This window comes from Argopecten irradians, chromosome 2 (assembly GCF_041381155.1).
Source record: "Argopecten irradians isolate NY chromosome 2, Ai_NY, whole genome shotgun sequence".
NCBI classification, from domain to species: Eukaryota; Metazoa; Mollusca; class Bivalvia; order Pectinida; family Pectinidae; genus Argopecten; species Argopecten irradians.
Genome location: NC_091135.1, coordinates 63,709,274 through 63,734,465, shown reverse-complemented (window position 1 = coordinate 63,734,465; position 25,192 = coordinate 63,709,274). Strand labels below are relative to the sequence as shown.

At 34.0% G+C, this 25,192-nt stretch overlaps 1 protein-coding gene across 2 annotated transcripts in view; it reads left to right on the top strand.

Annotated features, from left to right (window-relative positions):
- LOC138316209 (uncharacterized) overlaps positions 1–25,192 on the top strand; it is a 216,571-nt gene that overhangs the window by 107,657 nt on the left and 83,722 nt on the right. Inside the window, exon 3 of one of the 2 annotated variants that reach the window (XM_069257796.1) lies at positions 14,618–14,659. The exons of the other annotated variant lie outside the window; for it this stretch is intronic. The gene's annotated coding sequence lies outside the window, so the exon portion shown is untranslated. The remainder of the gene's footprint in view (positions 1–14,617; positions 14,660–25,192) is intronic. 2 annotated transcript variants of the gene reach the window in all.

Genomic DNA, 25,192 nt, shown 5'->3' with positions numbered 1-25,192 from the left:
CAGAACTGATGGCTGGGTCTACAAGTAAGACTGTACATCAGAGCTAATGGCTGGATCTACAAATAAGACTGTACATCAGAACTCATGGCTGGGTCTACAAATAAGACTGTACATCAGAGTTCATGGCTGGATCTACAAGTAAGTCTGTACATCAGAGCTCATGGCTGGATCTACAAGTAAGACTGTACATCAGAGCTCATTGGCTTGGTCTACAAGTAAGACTGTACATCAGAGCTCATGGCTGGATCAACAAATAAGACTGTACATCAGAGCTCATGGCTGGATCTACAAGTAAGTCTGTACATCAGAGTCATGGCTGGATCTACAAGTGAGACTGTACATCAGAACTCATGGCTGGTCTACAAGTGAGACTGTACATCAGAGTTCATGGCTGGATCTACAAGTAAGACTGTACATCAGAGTTCATGGCTGGATCTACAAGTAAGACTGTACATCAGAGTCATGGCTGGATCTACAAGTGAGACTGTACATCAGTACTCTTGCCTGGGTCTACAAGTGAGACTGTACATCAGAACTCATGGCTGGATCTACAAATAAGACTGTACATCCGAACTCATGCCTAGGTCTACAAATAAGACTGTACATCAGAGCTCATGGCTGGATCTACAATTGAGACTGTACATCAGAACTCATGTCTGGTCTACAAATAAGACTGTACATCAGAGCTCATGGCTGGTCTACAAGTGAGACTACATCAGGCTCATAGCTGAGTCACTACTAGTGAAGACTGTATATCAGGCTCATAACTGGGTCTACAAGTAAGACTGTACATCAGAGTCATGCTGGTCTACAATGAGACTGTACATCAGAGATCACTGGGTCTACAAGTGAGACTGTACATCAGAGCTCATCACTGGATCTACTAGTGAGACTGTACATCAGAGCTCATCATGTCTACAAGTAAGACTGTACATCAGAGCTCATCACTGGGTCTACAAACAAGACTGTAGATCAGAGTTCAGGGCTGGATCTACAAATAAGACTGTACATCAGAGTTCAGGGCTGGATCTACAAGTAAGACTGTACATCAGAGTTCATGACTGGGTCTACAAGTAAGACTGTACATCAGAGTTCATGGCTGGATCTACAAGTAAGACTGTACATCAGAGTTCATGACTGGGTCTACAAACAAGACTGTAGATCAGAGTTCAGGGCTGGATCTACAAGTAAGACTGTACATCAGAGCTCATGACTGGGTCTACAAATAAGACTGTACATCAGAGTTCATGGCTGGATCTACAAGTAAGACTGTACATCAGAGTTCATGACTGGGTCTACAAATAAGACTGTACATCAGAGTTCAGGGCTGGATCTACAAATAAGACTGTACATCAGAGCTCATGACTGGGTCTACAAGTAAGACTGTACATCAGAGTTCATGGCTGGATCTACAAGTAAGACTGTACATCAGAGTTCATGACTGGGTCTACAAACAAGACTGTAGATCAGAGTTCAGGGCTGGATCTACAAGTAAGACTGTACATCAGAGCTCATGACTGGGTCTACAAATAAGACTGTACATCAGAGTTCATGGCTGGATCTACAAGTAAGACTGTACATCAGAGTTCATGACTGGGTCTACAAATAAGACTGTACATCAGAGTTCATGGCTGGGTCTACAAGTAAGACTGTACATCAGAGCTTATGACTGGGTCTACAAATAAGACTGTACATCAGAGTTCATGGCTGGATCTACAAGTAAGACTGTACATCAGAGTTCATGACTGGGTCTACAAGTAAGACTGCATGTACATCAGAGTTCATGGCTGGATCTACAAGTGAGACTGTACATCAGAACTCATGGCTGGGTCTACAAGTAAGACTGTGCATCAGAGTTCATGGCTGGATCTACAAATAAGACTGTACATCAGAACTCATGGCTGGGTCTACAAATAAGACTGTACATCAGAGTTCATGGCTGGATCTACAAGTAAGTCTGTACATCAGAGCTCATGGCTGGATCTACAAGTAAGACTGTACATCAGAGCTCATTGGCTTGGTCTACAAGTAAGACTGTACATCAGAGCTCATGGCTGGATCAACAAATAAGACTGTACATCAGAGCTCATGGCTGGATCTACAAGTAAGTCTGTACATCAGAGTTCATGGCTGGATCTACAAGTGAGACTGTACATCAGAACTCATGGCTGGGTCTACAAGTGAGACTGTACATCAGAGTTCATGGCTGGATCTACAAGTAAGACTGTACATCAGAGTTCATGGCTGGATCTACAAGTGAGACTGTACATCAGTACTCTTGCCTGGGTCTACAAGTGAGACTGTACATCAGAACTCATGGCTGGATCTACAAATAAGACTGTACATCCGAACTCATGCCTAGGTCTACAAATAAGACTGTACATCAGAGCTCATGGCTGGATCTACAATTGAGACTGTACATCAGAACTCATGTCTTGGTCTACAAATAAGACTGTACATCAGAGCTTATGGCCATGTCTACAAGTGAGACTACATCAGGGCTCATAGCTGAGTCTACTAGTGAGACTGTATATCAGGGCTCATAACTGGGTCTACAAGTAAGACTGTACACCATAGCTCATCACTGGGTCTACAAGTGAGACTGTACATCAGAGCTCATCACTGGGTCTACTAGTGAGACTGTACATCAGAGCTCATCACTGGGTCTACTAGTGAGACTGTACAACAGAGCTCATCACTGGGTCTACTAGTGAGACTGTTCATCAGAGCTCATCACTGGGTCTACTAGTGAGACTGTACATCAGAGCTCATCACTGGGTCTACTAGTGAGACTGTACATCAGAGCTCATCACTGGGTCTACTAGTGAGACTGTACATCAGAGCTCATGGCCATGTTACAAGTGAGACTGTACATCAGGGCTTATGGTTTGGTCTTCAAGTGAGACTATACATCAGAGCTCATGGCCGGGTTTACAATTGAGACTGTACATCAGAGCTCATGACTGGAATGCAGTTTTTAGAATTAAGATGTTTGTTCAACATTACCAATCCTCACAATATTGTCAATGAATCAAGACGGGTTCGGATTCCGCAGGGACAGGATATGATTAGTCTCTCATAACTTCCATTAGCAAAAGATAGATTAATACTCGACTTGGACTTTCATTAACACCAGGAACTTGTAAATGGATCTCACATCAGGTTACCAGTTTATAATGTTGGGTTGTCATGGATTTGTTTTATTGTTTTAATTCTCCCCATCCCGCAATTATTTAAATGTTTATATGACTGCGTAGAATAAACAATAACTGATTGGTCCATGTGTTTTGACTCTAGATCTGCTCATTATTGATAATATAAATCTTAGGTGTTAATTAATTAATGGTTTTCTGCAGTGTTAATCCTGCAGAATGCTTCATTGTGAAGTACCAGCTAGAAACCAGGCTCATTCCATTAAGGAATGCATTTGCTGATGAATGACCTGATTTCTAACTGTGTAATGGTGGACAATGCATACTTGTATGATTTTCACTATTTAATTTGAAATGGATATCATCTCTTGTTAATATATTTCATAGCTCACTGTATTTTCCCATAAATGTAACACTTTGATTTGATACTTTCATTGCTACGAATAAATAATTTTTTGCATATATGATGGAATACTCATTCAAACAAACAATCTTTCTTCTGTGTTAGGACTCAATTTACCAAATGAAATTTATGAAAATTGCAAACTAATTATATATACTTTTATTACCTTATATGTCCCCAAACTTATAATTATTATCAATACTTTTATTACCTCACTTGCCCTCAAGCATATTATCTATACTTTTATTACCTCATTTGCCCCCAAACTTAATATCTATACTTTTTTTTACCTCATTTACCTCCAAACTTATTATCTATACTTTTATTACCTCATATGCCCCCAAATTTATTATCAATACTTTCATCACCTCGTATGCCCCCAAAACTTATTATCTATACATTTATTACCTCATTTGCCCCAAAACTTAATATCTATACTTTTTTTACCTCATTTGCCTCCAAACTTATTATCTATACTTTTATTACCTCATATGCCCCCAAATTTATTATCTTTACTTTTATTACCTCATTTGCCTCCAAACTTATTATCTATACATTTATTACCTCATTTGCCCCCAAACTTAATATCTGTACTTTTTTTAACCTCATTTGCCTCCAAACTTATTATCTATACATTTATTACCGCATTTGCCCTCAAACTTATTATCTTTACTTTTATCACCTCGTATGCCCCGAAACTTATTATCTATACTTTCAGCACCTCGTATGCCCCGAAACTTATTATCTATACTTTTATTACCTCATTTGCCCACAAACTTATTATCTATACATTTATTACCTCATTTGCCTTCAAAGTTATTATCTATACTTTTATTACCTCATTTGCCTTCAAAGTTATTATCTTTACTTTTTTTACCTCATTTGCCCACAAACTTATTATCTATACTTTTATCACCTCATATACTCCCAAATTTATTATCTATACTTTTATTACCTCATATGCCCCCCAAATTTATTATCTATACTTTTATTACCTCATTTGCCTTCAAAGTTATTATCTTTACTTTTTTTACCTCATTTGCCCTCAAACTTATTATCTAGACTTTTATCACCTCGTATGCCCCGAAACTTATTATCTATACTTTTATTACTTCATTTACCCCAAACTTATTATCTATACATTTATTACCTCATATGCCCCCAAATTTATTATCTATACTTTTATTACCTCATTTGCCTTCAAAGTTATTATCTTTACTTTTTTACCTCATTTGCCCCCAAACTTATTATCTATACTTTTATCACCTCGTATGCCCCGAAACTTATTATCTATACTTTTATTCCTTCATTTGCCCCCAAACTTATTATCTATACTTTTTTTTACCTCATTTGCCCCCAAACTTATTATCTTTATTTTTATCACCTTGTATGCCCCCAAACTTATTATCTATACTTTTATCACCTTGTATGCCCCCACACTAATTATCGGGTATCTATACTTTTATCACCTTGTATGCCCCCAAACTTATTATCTGTGCTTTTATCACCTCGTAAGCCCCCAAACTTATTATCTATACTTTTATTACCTCATTTACCCCCAAACTTATTATCTACACTTTTATTACCTCATTTGCCCCCAAACTTATTATCTATACTTTTATCACCTTTTTATGCCCCCAAACTTATTATCTATACTTTTATTACCATATTTGCTCCCTAATTAGCACCTTTCTTCTTTTTTCAATATGTTCAATGATTCTAATTTTAAAGGATATTGGACCATCTAGAGTTGATGTGCAGTATAAATTAGATCAGTTAGGCCTTGACATAAAATTCTGAGAAGCTTTTAAAACATTGAAAGGTATTCATTAAAGTGATACAATAAGCCCATTTTTTCCACAGCCTACATAGTTTCATATTATTTTAATAACTTGTGCCTAAAATAGCTAAACTTTATACATAATCAACAACTGTCAGTCAATCATAACAAGTTCTGTGAGGTTTTTAAACACAATCAGATTTCAATATTTAGATTGATGTATAAGTGATACACATGTGACTACATCTATACAAAGATGGAGGCTTTGTATTTCTGGTAACAAATCATACTCATACATTTTTCTTAATATTTAGTTTGGAGACAGTGTCAGTTTTGTCTAGGAGACTCAGATAAAAACCCATTTAGATTACTCATGTACACTTAGTCATACTATACAAATATTTTATGGAGAAGGAATTATCTATCATACTTTTGTTTTTGAAATAAGACGAGATCTCCAATAAATTCTGAGCGCTCTGTCTTTGTCCTTGGTAATACATGGACGCATGTAAAGACTGCAGCTACGGTGGAATTGGAGAACATGTATGTATGATGAATATGAAGAAGTAGCATTAGGAAAATATCCATGTACACATGATGAATATGATGATGTTAGACTTTTAAGGATTAAACATTGTCAATGATATAAATCCATCAAATGTGACTTGGATGTGTCCGTTCTGTATCATTTGGATATGAAACTTATTTCTCTAATAGAGGTACAAACACCTTGATGTTGAATTTGAAAATGATTATAATTCAGTATTAATGGTATCCAGAGTTCTCAGATGATAACCACCCAGCCATAGATGGAACCTGGTGATTGTTAGTTATTGAACACTTTGTTGGCATTCTGTCCGATTAAGAGCCAGGGTCATTAAAGGACAAGCTAGGTTTGTTAGTGGAGGAAAGCCAGAGTACCCAGATATCAGCAGGCAGTACCTATACTGCTCCACATGGGTGTCAAACTCACGACCCAGAGGTTGAAAGCCAGTGGTAAAATGTCAAGCCACCCTCACCACTCCCCCACAGTAAGTCAGAGGTGGAGGGCACAGCCAAACTTGTCTATAACGACCACTGCAGGGGAGACAGAAAAACTACAGACAGATTGCAATTATAGGCAGGTTGAGGCTTTCATGCCACTCAGCCAGCCAGTAAATATAGACCTGCTATTGGATGTTTATGTATCGCCATGCATTATTCAAAGTTATATTTCTTGTAATTTTTACCATCACAAACTGTCATAAAACTACAATGTGAGAGTATGGATGCTTATATATGATGGTTCAGATCCATCAAAGCACCAAAAATACTATTGACAGAGCGATAAATGTCGCATGAAATATCACACGTTTTGAAAGAACCGCCACAGTCAATGCAATGTTTCAAACTTTCAGGTGATATCGGAAAACCGAGTTGCATTACATGACCGACCATATAGAATAGAACCTCCTGAGTCTTTACATGTGGCAAATATCAGATATACCCGTACAGATCGGAATAGATCGAAACAGTTTGTTAATTGTAGACTTTCCCATCTATTTAAAACATGTACAAATTAAAAATAAATATTGAAATTTAATTGTTTAATAACTTTACAAATATGAACTTTACAAAAGTCGGTAAATATGGAAAGTTTAAACTTAGAGAGGCAGACACTTTAAATACTCTTTCTATGCCAAAAATACACAGACCATACCACTGAACTAATTATGTCAATATATTTCCATAGTTTGTATTTATTTTATTTTTTTCAAATGTTTAGATGGGGCTTTCATATGCAATCAGAACTTTTGATTATAACAAAATTGACTAAATTTTACTTATAAATTGATAGAAGAAATTTTCTGCTATGAATATAATATCTAATTCCTAACTTGACATGGCCTAGAATTATCAGGTACAGTATGTAGTAATACAGGTAAACCAATAAAAATGGACTTGTAATAAAGAATAGTCAATTAAATGTCATATAAATGATTCAGAAATCTTATCAATATTTTTAATTTTAGTAATCTTTAAATTGTATATGTCGCTGAAAAATGACATTTAGATAAGTGAAATGTATTAATAAAAAGATTTTAAAAGAGCTTGATATTAGAGACCATTGCCAAAACTAAGATATATTCAGATTACGCTTTCTTATATTTAGTTAAGAAATGTAAAAACAAGGATATGAGAAGCATTAGGTATTAGCCAGAGATTGGCACGTTAGGAGTTTCACTACAGAACATAAAACTATTATAGACAAGTGCTGGGAGGGGGGTATTGTTTATAGGATGTGTTAGCTTGATACAGGTGTCAGCATCCACAACATCTGTAGCCCTCCAACCTGCCTTCCTCAAACTGTTATGGCATGTTACAACATATACTGTGAAAATTAATTTTGTGCAGAATTGAAAATTTTGACATAAAGCTTTATTTTAAGTCTCTAGAGATCAATGCTTGTCGTTTCAAACATGTGCTGGCACACTCATGGAATTTTTAGCACTATTTTAGAATGTTCATATAGAAAAATATTACCTTTAATTATATATATCATAGATCAAAATGTCACGAGGCACTGACATTGAGTGGTACATCTCCCAGTTCACATTTTACTTTTTTAAAGTGAAGAATTGTGATACTTTGTAAAATAAATGACCAGATATACAGTTACCTAAACTTATTATCTCAGAAATATAGATTTTGTAAAGGTTAAGTCTACAAATGTTTGATTTATATAATGACTGACATTTGAGTTGTGTGCCTTACATGATATAAGTATATTATCTACTGGCCATGGAGATGTTAAACACCTGGTTTCCTGTACTTATCACAAATCTCCTCAATTTTCACTCCAGAAAATTATTTCAGAATCCAGTCATCTACCTTAACTTTTCCTTTGAGACGGTTGCTCAAAATTGGGGTTAAATTCATTAAAGTAAATGACCTTGAACTATTTCTAAGGCAGAGGTCAAGATGTAACTGTACCATTTCAAGTTGACACTGGTCCAGACATGCTGAACTAAATTGAGTAGTATTAGTAGTTAAGTGAGTGACTTTGACCTTCATATTAAGGTTATTGGTAATTAATGATGTACAAATACTTAACAAAAAAAAACTTTACTGTATTAGATGGCTCCTTTTATTTAGTGTGGTATTTTTTCTATTTGTACAACTCCAGATTTAATTTTGCTAAATTGCTTGCAGAATTAAGAGCAGTGGAGCAGTATTGGATTGGTAACCTACCTTAGCCATGATATGCATGGATCATAAAATGGGATATCATATATTCATCAGCAGTGACGTGATAACTTTAAAAAATGAATACATTATCTTACTCAAGCAAATCACACAAGTTTACAATAACAGAATAACATTTTACGAGTTAAGTTTATGGGTGTAAAGAGATGTTTTATGTTAGACCTGGATCATTCATTGATTTGGATTTTATACTCCACTAGTGGCTCACTGTAATTAGGTAGCACATAAATTATTGAGACTGCATATTTTCAGACAAGAAATGTCTATATATACATTTTCATGTTTGAAGTACATTGATTACATTAGGAATTTGTTAAGACTTTTTGTAAGAGAGTGTTTTAAATATTTCTACAGCTTTGTTTGATTTTATATATATATATATATATGACCTAACATATTCAAAATGTTTGGATGTTGAGTAGTTTTTAAATTCAATAAAACCATGTCAAGTGGTGTGAAGGATTGAAGAACATTCAATAAATAAAGTGAATTAATTATCCCTAGCTATGATTTGTAATTTCAGCTTTATAAATTCTGTGTGAAGGTCATCAGCTATATATTCAGTATTAGTTTTTACAATGTCAAGGTCACAAGGTATACATTAATGTCATCAAGCATATGTTCTCCTGTAAGCTGGGAACAAATGTCAAGGTCACTACACATACAATGTATGTAGGTCCCTTGGTGAGCATCGAGCATGCGTGGACAGATGTCAAGGTCCCCAGCTGCACAATCTGAGTTGAAAATATATATGTCAAGGTATCATATACCTGTACTACATTCTAGATTTTATCTATACAAGGTCAGAAAGTAAAACTGGCTTACAACTGTAGCTGTGACCTGTTCCTTAAAGCTGAGCCCACTTACTACCAGGCTTACAAAGTGGGGTGTTTATGTGAGATGATTAATTTTATTTTAAAAATAATTAAAAGAAATATTGGCAGATGATATCATATGATGAAATGCATAAATCAAAATTTTGTGAAAAATTCTAAAGCAGAACATGAATGTTTTTGGGTTTGACTGCTTCATTTAAATTCTTCTGATAGAATTGCTAGCAATTGAATTTTTATGTTTTATTTTCCTTTGAAAATTAATATTAATGATTAGAATATGGATTGGCACATGTCTATACATGTCTTTTAATGTGTGTGCATATCCATATAAATTTTCTTTACAAAATTATTCCTCCAGATTCCCCTTTGTCCTTCTGAACATTTTACTGCTTAAATTAGTGCACATGTATTTTAATATCTTTTAGTACAGCTCAAATTTATGCATATTATTATAAAATATTTTTTACAATCATTACTTGTACAACATTCTTGGTTATTAAAGTCAGAAACTTTTATATTTTTGATATAAATGATTTTTCATTGCAGCAAACGTTTTTTATGAGTGCTTATCAGGCTAGTGTTCAAGCCTTAGGACTAATAAAACGACTGTAATTTAACCTGTATAACCACAAAGTTTGTAAAGCGAGCAGTCGGAGGTGACCAGATCCTGATATTGAGGGTCTAGGTCACTAACTACCACAAGTAAAAAGAGGATATATACTCTATTATAACAATAGCAATTTTGTTGTCATGGCAACCCTTGTATAGACTGTCTGACAAAGCTGGGAATTATTGTCACTTTATTGTCACTTATTAACATAAGTATCAGTATAGAAATGAAATTTGAATTTCTACCAAGGGCCGATTTCAGACAGAAATTCGTGACCTAGACTGCAGCGGTCACCATAAACATGTCAGAAATACAGCTCCCATCACACACAAAATCACATCTTTTCACTCATCAAGAAATTAATTTTCGGTGCTGTAAATATTTATTATCTCTGCTGTATCAGACAAACAGGGGAGCTTTTAGAATAACCTCTCAAAATCTATCGATCCTGGTCGGCAAACTGTTTTGATGGTATGTGACTATATACCTACAGTTAAAACAAATGGTGATTACATTTTCATGACCATTATTACGAGTATGTAAACCCTGACCTTAGAAACAGATAGAAATCATTCTCCAAATACAATAAAAGAAATCTGTTATTTGTGACAGGATTTTTTTCGCTCACACCGAGAATTGCTCCAGATCCTTAATGACTGTGTGATTTGACTCACTGTTCTCAGATTAATGGAACTGTAAAATGGCTATAGTGAACAGGCTGTTTGGTGTAGCAATGGTATTTGGTGTAGTTGACAATGGTCCAGGGCTGTAGGGTCAACGATACAATACAGATTCCATGACAGGCCTGTGATTGGACTGGTGTTACTGCTCACTTATAAATGAATTTAATATTCCGCCTGTGATAATGAAGGTGCGCAGACTTTCTATAGCCGTCGATACAATTATTCATCATGGGTCTCGCTAATGACCGCCCTTGTCAAATTAGGTTATGGGAAACAGGTTTTAGGGGGCTAAATTCGGAGGGATTAATCAGATCGATGCAATCAACTTAATGGACGCGGTTCGCCTGCACATAAGTTGCATAAAACATTATATGGGAAATGCGTTTTATCTCAGTGGTTTTTTTAATTTTTATTCTTTCCAATCAAGAGGAGCTGAAAAAATCTATGACAAGGAATCAAAGAATGCCACATGACATATATGAATAAAACATGAGTCCAATGAAAACAAAGGAGGAATTAGAAACATTGATATGATGTAGGAGGAATGGAGAAACTTCAGGTTTTATTTTACTATGGATTATTTTTTTTGAGGGGAGAGGTATTCTACTAAAAGGAGTCAGGTTATTATTAGTGCTATTTTTTTGGCTAATTAATTCTTTTTTTCCTTTTTTGTGGTGTGAATTGCATGAATATCACAGGATTGTAGGTAATATCACACTACAGACATAGATAAAGCTGAATATTGTATTAAATCAACCCCTGCGCTCCCAGTAGCTATGGCAGGCTGGGTCAGTGACCCTTTATATGTCCCCGAGATGATATTGACCAGGCCAAATTAATTTCATTAACAGAATAACGATAACACAGTAATTATGAACATCACTAAAATCAATACATACATATACACTTATTATCTTTTGTGGAAATTTTTCGCTGAGATGAATTTTTCATGATTCCCTTGTTTCATATGAGCTAATAACTTGAGAAGACATATATATATGTATATATCCACTTCTGTCCACAATATATTGTCTGCAGTATTACAACCAACATTAATTTGTCTGTACACCCACCAACTCAAATAATACGGGCTTTGGTTTGAGAAAATTATAGTTTTCTTTTTAATTCCATTAGATAAAATGTCAATTTAAAAGAATTGTGATAAATTATAGTTTTCTTTCCTTAAATAAGCTCAGTTCAGAAATCAATATGCTTGTTGAAAGGGTTGGAACCGTAATGTTCTAATGGAGGGGAGGTAATTCATATTCCATTAACGGGACTGTGTGTCAGATATACAAGTCTCCCCTGTTATAAAGAAATAAAAGTTCTCTTGTTTAAAACTTATTGTGTCATGCCAAGGTTCCGTATATATATTTGGTTAGTTTATTTATGATAAATTATCTCAAAAGTTGATTATTAGGGCTTTTCACTTTTTGGTGAAAAGACCTATTGTTTTCGTTAAGTTTCTTATTCTTCTTATTATTATTATTCTTATTATTCTTCTTCCTGTTTTTGTGAACGCTCTCTCGGTCAAACGGTAACACACAGGTTAAAAATGATTTCAGTATGTTTTAACCAAACATCTGAAGGTGTTCCATGAACAAAATTAAGTAGGTCAAAAATTCCAAAATGGCCGCCATGACGTAAAACCTTAAAACCACAAAAACTGCTTTAACTCAAAAAATATGAAAGCTATTGCAAATCTGAAGGTATTTTATTGTAGGGAATGAACATATCTAACTTTTACCCATGACATGTTTCCACAAAATATGTCTTGTTAAAAAGCTCGCTAGAGGTCAAAGTTTACAAAAAAATGACTATTTTTAGAATTTTTTTATTATTCAATTTTTTCCAAATTTTTTCCATTGCATCGATGCAGTATCTCATTCTGAAGGCTTTGATGTCTTCAAATTAAAAATTAGTCCACTAAATAATTTTTTATGACGTAATTAATATTTAACTAAGATTTTTTTTTCAAATTTCGACAATTATATTTTAAACATCTCCTCTGATTCCACCAGTGCAATCAAGCCCAAACGCACTACAAATCTTCCACTTGTCACCGTGACCAATTCTTGTTAATATGGTGTTGATTCAAATTCAAATATGGCCGCAATGACGGCACTTCCGGTTTAACCTAGACATCCATAACTCGTTAACCACTGAGCCAATTCCTTTCATGTTTTTGTATGTTATGTAGAATAGCATACTGAGAAACTTTGTAATTGTACATTTTTCTCTAAAATGTCAACTTCCGAATGATCATTGACTCATAATGGAAATTCGCCATTTTCGGTGAAAATCACGAAAAAAATCTTCTTGTCAAGTTCTACATAGTATAGAGGCTTCATGATTAGCATGAAGTAAGCTTAGGTAGTTGACTATCGGGTTTGAAAAAATAAACGAGCTTGACCGTCATCCAAGGTCACAGAGTGCGTGTGATTGTAGAGTTATGAAAATAATCCTGTGAAAATTCAGCTCATTGAGACAGCCGTAGCTCGTTAACCACACAGCCAATTACTTTCATTTTTGGATATGTTATGTAGAATCAAAAATGAAACAATTAGTTTTGTATCATTTTTCTGTTAAACGTCAACTTCCGGTTGGAAATAAGGGACAAAGTTCAAAAATGCAATTTTTCGACAAAATCATTAAAAAAATCTTCTCAATTTCTAGAAGGCCTAGAGACCTAATATTAAGCATGAAGCATGCTGACATAAATGCCTACCAAGTTTGTTAATGTGATTGACCTTGACCTATATCAAAGGGCACTCAGGCTAACAATCCTAAAGTCTTCAAATGACTTATTGTAAAGTTCTGAAAGGCCTAAGACCTGGTATTGGACTTTTGGTACGTTGAAACTAAGCGTTACCGAGTGTTTTATAAATGACCATGAACGAAGTAGCTTTTAGGTGAAAAGCCCGTCAAATTGTCCCGGTGACAATTTCTAGTTGATTATCTTAATTTGTTTTCATTTTGGACAAGAATAGATAAAATGGATAAGATTCTTATATATAATATGATACACAGCTATATATGTGTTATGTGGCCAAGGTTTTATACTTTTCTTGTGGATAAACCTACAGAAATTTCTCTAGAAAACACTCATGCTTTAACTGGTACTCACAAAAATGAAGTTTCCATAGAATTATCAAATGGCATTTACTTTCAGTAATAATTTCCTCTAGATTAAATTTTTTCCACAAGAAATAAATAAATGTTTTTAAAATTGCCAATAGAATGAATGAACATAGTGTAAACTTCAGATCTATTTACAGGTTGGAGGGGATTTAAAATGAAATGTTGATAAAGACGGGGCATTGTTAGGAAAGTTTGATTTATCAAGGTAGCAGATCAAGGTGATGTGATTTCTGTAAGAACACGAAAATAAAAACACGAAATAAAGCCACAGTTATAATCCTAGGCATTTATGCTTCCGTAATACTAAGCCTGTTGGATGGGGGCTATTTCATTTAAATGCTAATTAATTTTGATCAAACACGGGGTAACTGGGAGCTGACTAAGTTACAGACAAGAATGTCGGCTTATTTTCACCTGATTTGTGGTAGATAAGGCCGTCCCAGTCCTACCGGGGACAAAAAGGTTTAATTATTTTTTGGAGCATTAAACGCTTCCCTAGAAATAATGTCGTTTTAAAATTTGAAATGTAACGTTAGATGAGCGTCACAGTTACTTAGACACATGTTTAATGCTTAAAAAACCAATGAAGTTTCTTTTATTGGAGTTGGAGGCCCACATGGGGCAGTTTACTTGATAAGTGCTGTAGGTCAATGTTTTTTGTTTGGTACACCATTAATATGACTTGTTAATAGGACATCCAACACTTTTGTTAAGACTCTGTATTTTGTTCTGACTGTAGCTGTTAATTGCCCTGTTTCCTTCCTAGGTGTTGGACCTATAGTAAAGAACCCACACCAATTAGGAACTGGTAGGTATTTTACATTTAATTTGGAGAAAGACACTTCCGTATGATTCTTATTGTTTTGTCTGTTCCTTTTATTTCCCCAATTTAACAAACGCATGTTAACCAGAAAATGCCTGTTTTTCTATGATTTTGTGACCTTGATTTGGAGGTGAATCATTGGTTGGCCAGACCACCCCTAACGATTCTGTCTAATTAATAGCCACATTCCTGGTGATGTTTTACTTCGAGGATTCTCAGTAAAGACAGCACTGAGGTGTATATAACATTAATGCCTGGCCTTTATTATCATAATCATTGACGATTTTTGTGAAGACCCCAAGCTCATAGACTACTTTCTTCCCATTTGGCAGAATTAAAACCTACAAGATGTTTATACATTTAGTTGTATGTTTGTTAACGAGAGAAGCTGACCTTTGGAGGGCCTAGCTTCACAATGATGTGCTGAAGGAATCTTATCTGCTAACTTTCTCACTTTATCGCTGTAAGAATGTTCAGCACACATTTCTACCCATCTATCACTGATAAAGCAGACCAAACTTCAAACGATTCTACCAAATTAACATATGCACCAGTGTGTATCGTTTTCTCCCACTTTGATATCTTACCATCTGATAGGGACTCTCATTATACTGCCGATGATAGTTAATCATAATTTGGGAGTGTTTTATACCCTCAAATATTTGTATCATGTTAAATGACTTTTAAAAGTTTACTTGCACTTTTCTGAATCAGTTTGTACCCCTCTAGGGACAAATAGCATCACTACAAATGTTTATAGGTTTAACATCTTTTATTTTAATTGAAGTGGAGCATTTCTCATATTTAATTTCTTTCAAAAAAACTAGAAAAGGATATGATTACCATGATGCTTAAGACGTGTATGTTACATATAAATATATAGACCTAAAGGTGAAGAAAGTCTATAAGATAATAGCTGACACCTGAATCGGGATGATCTCCATCTGATATGACTGAGTTTCCATTAGTACATTAGCTCATCACACACTCCCCTTCTAATCACTAGATTGGAATGTTTTATAATACAGCTAATAAAACCTAGCACTGTCACTACACATGTTAGGATTACTTTATACACATTGTCACTTCCATAAAAAGTTTATTTGTAAAGGTTTATTCATTAGCTAGACATCAGTGTGTAACAGATTTAAGTGTTATCTGTGGGACTAGAATGGGAAGTACAAGATCATAGTGTGGTCACATGACCACAAGAAATTAGACATGATTGTTGTCACATGACCATAAGAACAATGTCACGTGTCTTAAAGAAAGGAAGGTTGTCATATGATCGAAAGAAATGAGAAATTTTCATTATAACATGATCAATAGAAATAATTTAATGTAATACTCATTGTCAAATTAACCTTGAGAAAACCAACAGAATGTTATGATCTCACTCAGGGAAGTGTGGCATTATATAGTTGTCACAAGAAAAGTGAGAGGTGAAAGGTCATATAACCTGCTAATATGTGAGACAGAACGTTTATCACATGTTGGCCCAAAGAATTGAGGAACTAAAATGATGCGACAAATGAAAGATGTCGCATGATCTCAGAGAAGTAATACAAAAACTACAAAAATTGTCACAATTAGACACAGAAAATGTTACACAGATGAGAGACAAACATATTGTCACGTGACTAGAGATGTCACATGACCTGAATTCATTCAACCACCTGTTACAGATATTTGGTGGTATGTAGATGAGTTTGTACTCATTGCTCTCTGTATGTAACCGTCAGTCCCACCGTGGTACAATATCAAACTATTATATTTATCAAGATGGTGAGACATAATTACGGCCAAGCTGACACAGCTGTGACTCATCTAAAAGCATGCAAATGCATCCGAAATTCTCATTTGATGGCAGCAATTATACACACAAAAAATCTAAGAGGAAAGTTTGGATGAGAGCTGGGTTGTGGTAATAATGTTGGTAGAATGTGTAGAGGGGTTTGGACATCCTAGACCACAATTCCTCCCCAGCATTAACAGAGGAATGTTAAAGTGTTATTATACAACTATAGCTAAGCTGTCAATACAGAATTACACCATAAAGTATTGATAATTATTGTCTTTGTTAATATCCTCCTTATTGTTTCTTCGTGCCCCGATGGTCATGCTGATAAAGTCCTTGTAACACCCAAAGTCAAATTTTCAAATTCAAAATCACTATTACTGTACATCCAAAATCACTTTAACTATGTATACAAAATCACTATTACTGTGTATACATAAGAAATCACTATTACTGTGTATACATACAAAATCACTATTAACATGTATACATAAGAAATCACTATTACTGTGTATACATACAACATCACTATTACTGTGTATACATACAAAATCACTGTTACTGTGTATACATACAAAATCACTATTACTGTGTATACATACAAAATCACTATTACTGTGTATACATACAAAATCACTATTGCTGTGTATACATAAAACATCAATATTACTGTGTATACATACAAATCAATATTACTGTGTATACATACAAATCAATATTACTGTGTATACATACAACATCACTATTACTGTGTATACATACAAATCACTATTACTGTGTATACATACAACATCACTATTACTGTGTATACATACAACATCACTATTACTGTGTATACATACAACATCACTATTACTGTGTATACATACAAAATCACTATTACTGTGTATACATACAACATCACTATTACTGTGTATACATACAACATCACTATTACTGTGTATACATACAACATCACTATTACTGTGTATACATACAACATCACTATTACTGTGTATACATACAAAATCACTATTACTGTGTATAACATACAACATCACTATTACTGTGTATACATACAACATCACTATTACTGTGTATACATACAACATCACTATTACTGTGTATACATACAACATCATTACTGTGTATACATACAACATCACTATTACTGTGTATACATACAAATCACTATTACTGTGTATACATACAAATCACTATTACTGTGTATACATACAAATCACTATTACTGTGTATACATACAAAATCACTATTACTGTGTATACATACAACATCACTATTACTGTGTATACATACAACATCACTATTACTGTGTATACATACATACATAAATCACTATATACTGTGTATACATACAAATCACTATTACTGTGTATACATACAAATCACTATTACTGTGTATACATACAACATCACTATTACTGTGTATACATACAAATCACTATTACTGTGTATACATACAAAATCACTATTACTGTGTATACATACAACAATCACTATTACTGTGTATACATACAAACATTACATACATCACATATTACTGTGTATACATACAACATCACTATATTACTGTGTATACATACAATCACTATATACTGTGTATACATACAAATCACTATTACTGTGTATACATACAACATCACTATTACTGTTATTACTGTGTATACATACAACATCACTATTACTGTGTATACATACAAATCACTATTACTGTGTATACATACAACATCACTATTACTGTGTATACATACAACATCACTATTACTGTGTATACATACAACATCACTATTACTGTGTATACATACAAATCATCACTTTTACTGTGTATACATACAAATCACTATTACTGTGTATACATACAACATCACTATTACTGTGTATACATACAAATCACTATTACTGTGTATACATACAACATCACTATTACTGTGTATACATACAACATCACTATTACTGTGTATACATACAACATCACTATTACTGTGTATACATACAACATCACTATTACTGTGTATACATACAAATCACTATTACTGTGTATACATACAAATCACTATTACTGTTGTAATACATCACATCACTATTACTGTGTATACATACAAATCACTATTACTGTGTATACATACAAAATCACTATTACTGTGTATACATACAAATCACTATTACTGTGTATACATACATACAACAATCACTATTACTGTGTATACATACAAAATCACTATTACTGTGTATACATACAACATCACTATTACTGTGTATACATACAAATCACTATTACTGTGTATACATACAAACATCACTATTACTGTGTATACATACAAATCACTATTACTGTGTATACATACAAATCACTATTACTGTGTATACATACAACATCACTATTACTGTGTATACATACAACATCACTATTAATGTATATACATACAAAATCACTATTACTGTGTATACATACAAATCACTATTACTGTGTATACATACAACATCACTATTACTGTGTATACATACAAAATCACTATTACTGTGTATACATACAACATCACTATTACTGTGTATACATACAAAATCACTATTACTGTGTATACATACAACATCACTATTACTGTGTATACATACAAAATCACTATTACTGTGTATACATACAACATCACTATTACTGTGTATACATACAACATCACTATTACTGTGTATACATACAAATCACTATTACTGTGTATACATACAACATCACTATTACTGTGTATACATACAACATCACTATTACTGTGTATACATACAAATCACTATTACTGTGTATACATACAACATCACTATTACTGTGTATACATACAAAATCACTATTACTGTGTATACATACAAATCACTATTACTGTGTATACATACAACATCACTATTACTGTGTATACATACAAAATCACTATTACTGTGTATACATACAACATCACTATTACTGTGTATACATACAACATCATCTATTACTGTGTATACATACAATACAAATCACTATTACTGTGTATACATACAAATCACTATTACTGTGTATCATACAAATCACTATTACTGTGTATACATACAACATCACTATTACTGTGTATACATACAACATCACTATTACTGTGTATATACATACAAAATCACTATTACTGTGTATACATACAAATCACTATTACTGTGTATACATACAACATCACTATTACTGTGTATACATACAACATCACTATTACTGTGTATACATACAAAATCACTATTACTGTGTATACATACAAATCACTATTACTGTGTATACATACAAAATCACTATTAATGTATATACATACAAAATCACTATTACTGTGTATACATACAACATCACTATTACTGTGTATACATACAAATCACTATTACTGTGTATACATACAAAATCACTATTACTGTGTATACATACAAATCACTATTACTGTGTATACATACAACATCACTATTACTGTGTATACATACAAATCACTATTACTGTGTATACATACAAAATCACTATTACTGTGTATACATACAACATCACTATTACTGTGTATACATACAAAATCACTATTACTGTGTATACATACAAAATCACTATTACTGTGTATACATACAACATCACTATTACTGTGTATACATACAACATCACTATTACTGTGTATACATACAAATCACTATTACTGTGTATACATACAAAATCACTATTACTGTGTATACATACAAATCACTATTACTGTGTATACATACAACATCACTATTACTGTGTATACATACAAATCACTATTACTGTGTATACATACAACATCACTATTACTGTGTATACATACAACATCACTATTACTGTGTATACATACAAAATCACTATTACTGTGTATACATACAACATCACTATTACTGTGTATACATACAACATCACTATTACTGTGTATACATACAACATCACTATTACTGTGTATACATACAACATCACTATTACTGTGTATACATACAAAATCACTATTACTGTGTATACATACAAATCACTATTACTGTGTATACATACAACATCACTATTACTGTGTATACATACAAATCACTATTACTGTGTATACATACAACATCACTATTACTGTGTATACATACAAATCACTATTACTGTGTATACATACAAACATATTACTGTGTATACATACAAATCACTATTACTGTGTATACATACAAATCATCATACTTTTACTGTGTATACATACACTTTACTGTGATACATACAAATCACTATTACTGTGTATACATACAACATCACTTTACTGTGTATACATACAAATCACTATTACTGTGTATACATACAAATCACTATTACTGTGTATACATACAACATCACTTTTAATGTGTATACATACAAATCACTATTACTGTGTATACATACAACAACATCACTTTTACTGTGTATACATACAAATCACTATTGCTGTGTATACATACAAAATCTTTATTACTGTGTATACATACAAATCACTTTTACTGTGTATACATACAAACATCACTTTTACTGTGTATACATACAAATCACTATTACTGTGTATACATACAAAATCACTATTTCTGTGTATACATACAAATCAATATTAAAAATATTTAATATATATTTTATATATGTTTGTGTTCATTTAAAGATTTTAACTGTATGTTGATGATAGTTTTCTGAGAGACATATTTTATATCATTTTGAAAGGTCAAAGCCTTCATAATCTTTTGTATTTGATGTACATACCTATTTTCATAGAGAAATTCATTTCAAGATAAATTTCAGTCCTGGTGTACTGTATGAGCTCTATTGCCGTGTTATAATGGGGGGAAAGTTGTGACAACTGAAAGTTAAGCTGACAGAGCCTAAGATTGACAAAGCCTCAGATTGACAGAACTCTCTGGTAATGGCTACCATCTAACAGTAGCTAGGACCTATCATCAAAGATTGGTCACACTTTTTTTTGGCCGTTTTTAATTTCCAGCCAAAAGTGTAATATTGTATGCTCAGTGTCGCCAAAAGGCTGGACCAATTTGGCCCTGTATATGAGTAACTTGCAGTTAAGTTTGTTTAATTTGATATTGCCAGTACAAAGTTGCCTCATTCTTCTGATTGAATCCAAATGATGTCCCTTTTTTTCGTTAAGTATTTCAATGTAATGTAGACGCCGATAGCCTGAGTACTTTCTCCACACATTATAACCAAGTTTGTACGTGTTGTTGTTTTTTAATTCCTAAAAATACAAACCATTTGATGGCGATAAATGGATTATATTTTAATCTTTAATTCAGAAATAGTTTTTTAATCGTTTATAGGACTATTACATGGTGTTGCGATCTAAATATTTGATTGGATGCGGGTTTTCTTAATATCTGTTTCTGGAGACAGCAGCAAAGCAAAGCAACAATTTACACAATTAGATGGACTATTTAAGTGTGCAAATGTCCTCCGTTTTTTACTGAGATAATGATATACTTCACTGATAGGTTTGTGAAATGTGCATTTGTTGTCCTGCTAATGTCTGAGGTGTCGACTTGTCATTATTTGGTACCGGCTAATTTGTCCCTAACCTCAGCTTATACACAGTAGCACTACAGCTGTTAACAAACGTTATCAACAATTAGTTTCATCTAATGCCAGGACTTTATAGAAGATGTTAAAATAGGATGGAATCATCAATCTGTTCCTCCCAATAATCTTCATGTTAAGTCCTACAATACACCAGTATATTGGAAACATAGGAGGAAAATACTACTATCTGCTAGGATGACTTAATTCATTTTAGAAACATTTAAACTTCCTCTTTGGAGATAAAAGTTTTCTTAATGATATCAGTCCTAACACCAGGAGGCATTTCCCCTTTTCACTTTTGTTTCGTAATCTACATTGACAAAAAATATTCCCTTTTTCTAATTCATTTCATTTGAGTAAGACTTCCTTCCTAGGTGGGCCGCGGTGGCCGAGTGGTTAAGATGTCCCGACATATTACCACAAGCCCTCCACCTCTGGGATGCGGGTTCGAATCCTATGTGGGGCAGTTGCCAGGTACTGACCGCTGGCCGGTGGTTTTTCTCCGGGTACTCCGGCTTTCCTCCACCAACAAACCTGGCACGTCCTTACATGACCCTGGCTGTTAATTTAATAGGACGTAAAACTAAACAAACCAAACCAAACCTAGGTGACCTACTTCAGATGTCACCTCCGTAATATTACAAAGTTACCAGGTGTAGCTAACGTCTCCTGTATTGCTTGGGTAAGAAAAGTATCAACCAATAACTCTATTTAATTATCCCTAAATAATGCTTACACTTAACAGACACTATACATACTTAAACAAGACTGTAGCTGTACTTTTATATATATTTTGAGAAAGCCTATTTTTTAACTGAATTAATTATTGACAATTACTCAAAGTAACATGGCAGATAATTCATCCAACAGTTGTGTGATCATACAACGTACTAAAAATAGCATACGCACATCATGCAGATTTCATACACACACTGCACATTTTAACCATAATTAAACTAAATAAAGAAAGTTAAGAAAAATACTGGTATTCATCCAAAGTTGTACTGACTAAAGGTAAACGGTACTCAGTTTAGTGTACTGACTAAAGGTAAACGGTACTCTGTTTAGTGTATTGACTAAAGGTAAACGGTACTTGGTTTAGTGTACTGACTAAAGGTAAACGGTACTCTGTTTAGTGTACTGACTAAAGGTAAACGGTACTCTGTTTAGTGTACTGACTAAAGGTAAACGGTACTCTGTTTAGTGTACTGACTAAAGGTAAACGGTACTCTGTTTAGTGTACTGACTAAAGGTAAACGGTACTCTGTTTAGTGTACTGACTAAAGGTAAACGGTACTCTGTTTAGTGTATTGACTAAAGGTAAACGGTACTTGGTTTAGTGTACTGACTAAAGGTAAACGGTACTCTGTTTAGTGTACTGACTAAAGGTAAACGGTACTCTGTTTAGTGTACTGACTAAAGGTAAACGGTACTCTGTTTAGTGTACTGACTAAAGGTAAACGGTACTCTGTTTAGTGTACTGACTAAAGGTAAACGTACTCTGTTTAGTGTACTGACTAAAGGTAAACGGTACTCTGTTTAGTGTACTGACTAAAGGTAAACGTACGTTACTCTGACTAAAGGTAAACGTACTCTGTTTAGTGTACTGACTAAAGGTAAACGGTACTCTGTTTAGTGTACTGACTAAAGGTAAACGGTACTCTGTTTAGTGTACTGACTAAAGGTAAACTACTCTGTTTAGTGTACTGACTAAAGGTAAACGTACTCGGTTTAGTGTACTGACTAAAGGTAAACGGTACTAACTGTTTAGTGTACTGATGACTAAAGGTAAACGGTACTCTGTTTAGTGTACTGACTAAAGGTAAACGGTACTCTGTTTAGTTTAGTGTACTGACTAAAGGTAAACGGTACTCTGTTTAGTGTACTGACTAAAGGTAAACGGTACTTCTGTTTAGTGTACTGACTAAAGGTAAACGGTACTCTCGTTTTAGTGTACTGACTAAAGGTAAACGGTACTCGTTTAGTGTACTGACTAAAGGTAAACGGTACTCTGTTTAGTGTACTGACTAAAGGTAAACGGTACTCTGTTTAGTGTACTGACTAAAGGTAAACGGTACTCTGTTTAGTGTACTGACTAAAGGTAAACGGTACTCTGTTTAGTGTACTGACTAAAGGTAAACGGTACTCTGTTTAGTGTACTGACTAAAGGTAAACGGTACTCTGTTTAGTGTACTGACTAAAGGTAAACGGTACTCTGTTTAGTGTACTGACTAAAGGTAAACGGTACTCTGTTTAGTGTACTGACTAAAGGTAAACGGTACTCTCGTCCTGTTTAGTGTACTGACTAAAGGTAAACGGTACTCTGTTTAGTGTACTGACTAAAGGTAAACGGTACTCTGTTTAGTGTACTGACTAAAGGTAAACGGTCCTGTTTAGTGTACTGACTAAAGGTAAACGGTACTCTGTTTAGTGTACTGACTAAAGGTAAACGGTACTCTGTTTAGTGTACTGACTAAAGGTAAACGGTACTCTGTTTAGTGTACTGACTAAAGGTAAACGGTACTCTGTTTAGTGTACTGACTAAAGGTAAACGGTACTCGGTTTAGTGTACTGACTAAAGGTAAACGGTACTCTGTTTAGTGTACTGACTAAAGGTAAACGGTACTCTGTTTAGTGTACTGACTAAAGGTAAACGTACTCTGTTTAGTGTACTGACTAAAGGTAAACGGTACTCTGTTTAGTGTACTGACTAAAGGTAAACGGTACTCTGTTTAGTGTACTGACTAAAGGTAAACGTTACTCTGTTTAGTGTACTGACTAAAGGTAAACGGTACTCTGTTTAGTGTACTGACTAAAGGTAAAACGGTACTCTGTTTAGTGTACTGACTAAAGGTAAACGGTACTCTGTTTAGTGTACTGACTAAAGGTAAACGGTACTCTGTTTAGTGTACTGACTAAAGGTAAACGGTACTCTGTTTAGTGTACTGACTAAAGGTAAACGGTACTCTGTTTAGTGTACTGACTAAAGGTAAACGGTACTCTGTTTAGTGTACTGACTAAAGGTAAACGGTACTCTGTTTAGTGTACTGACTAAAGGTAAACGGTACTCTGTTTAGTGTACTGACTAAAGGTAAACGGTACTCTGTTTAGTGTACTGACTAAAGGTAAACGGTACTCTGTTTAGTGTACT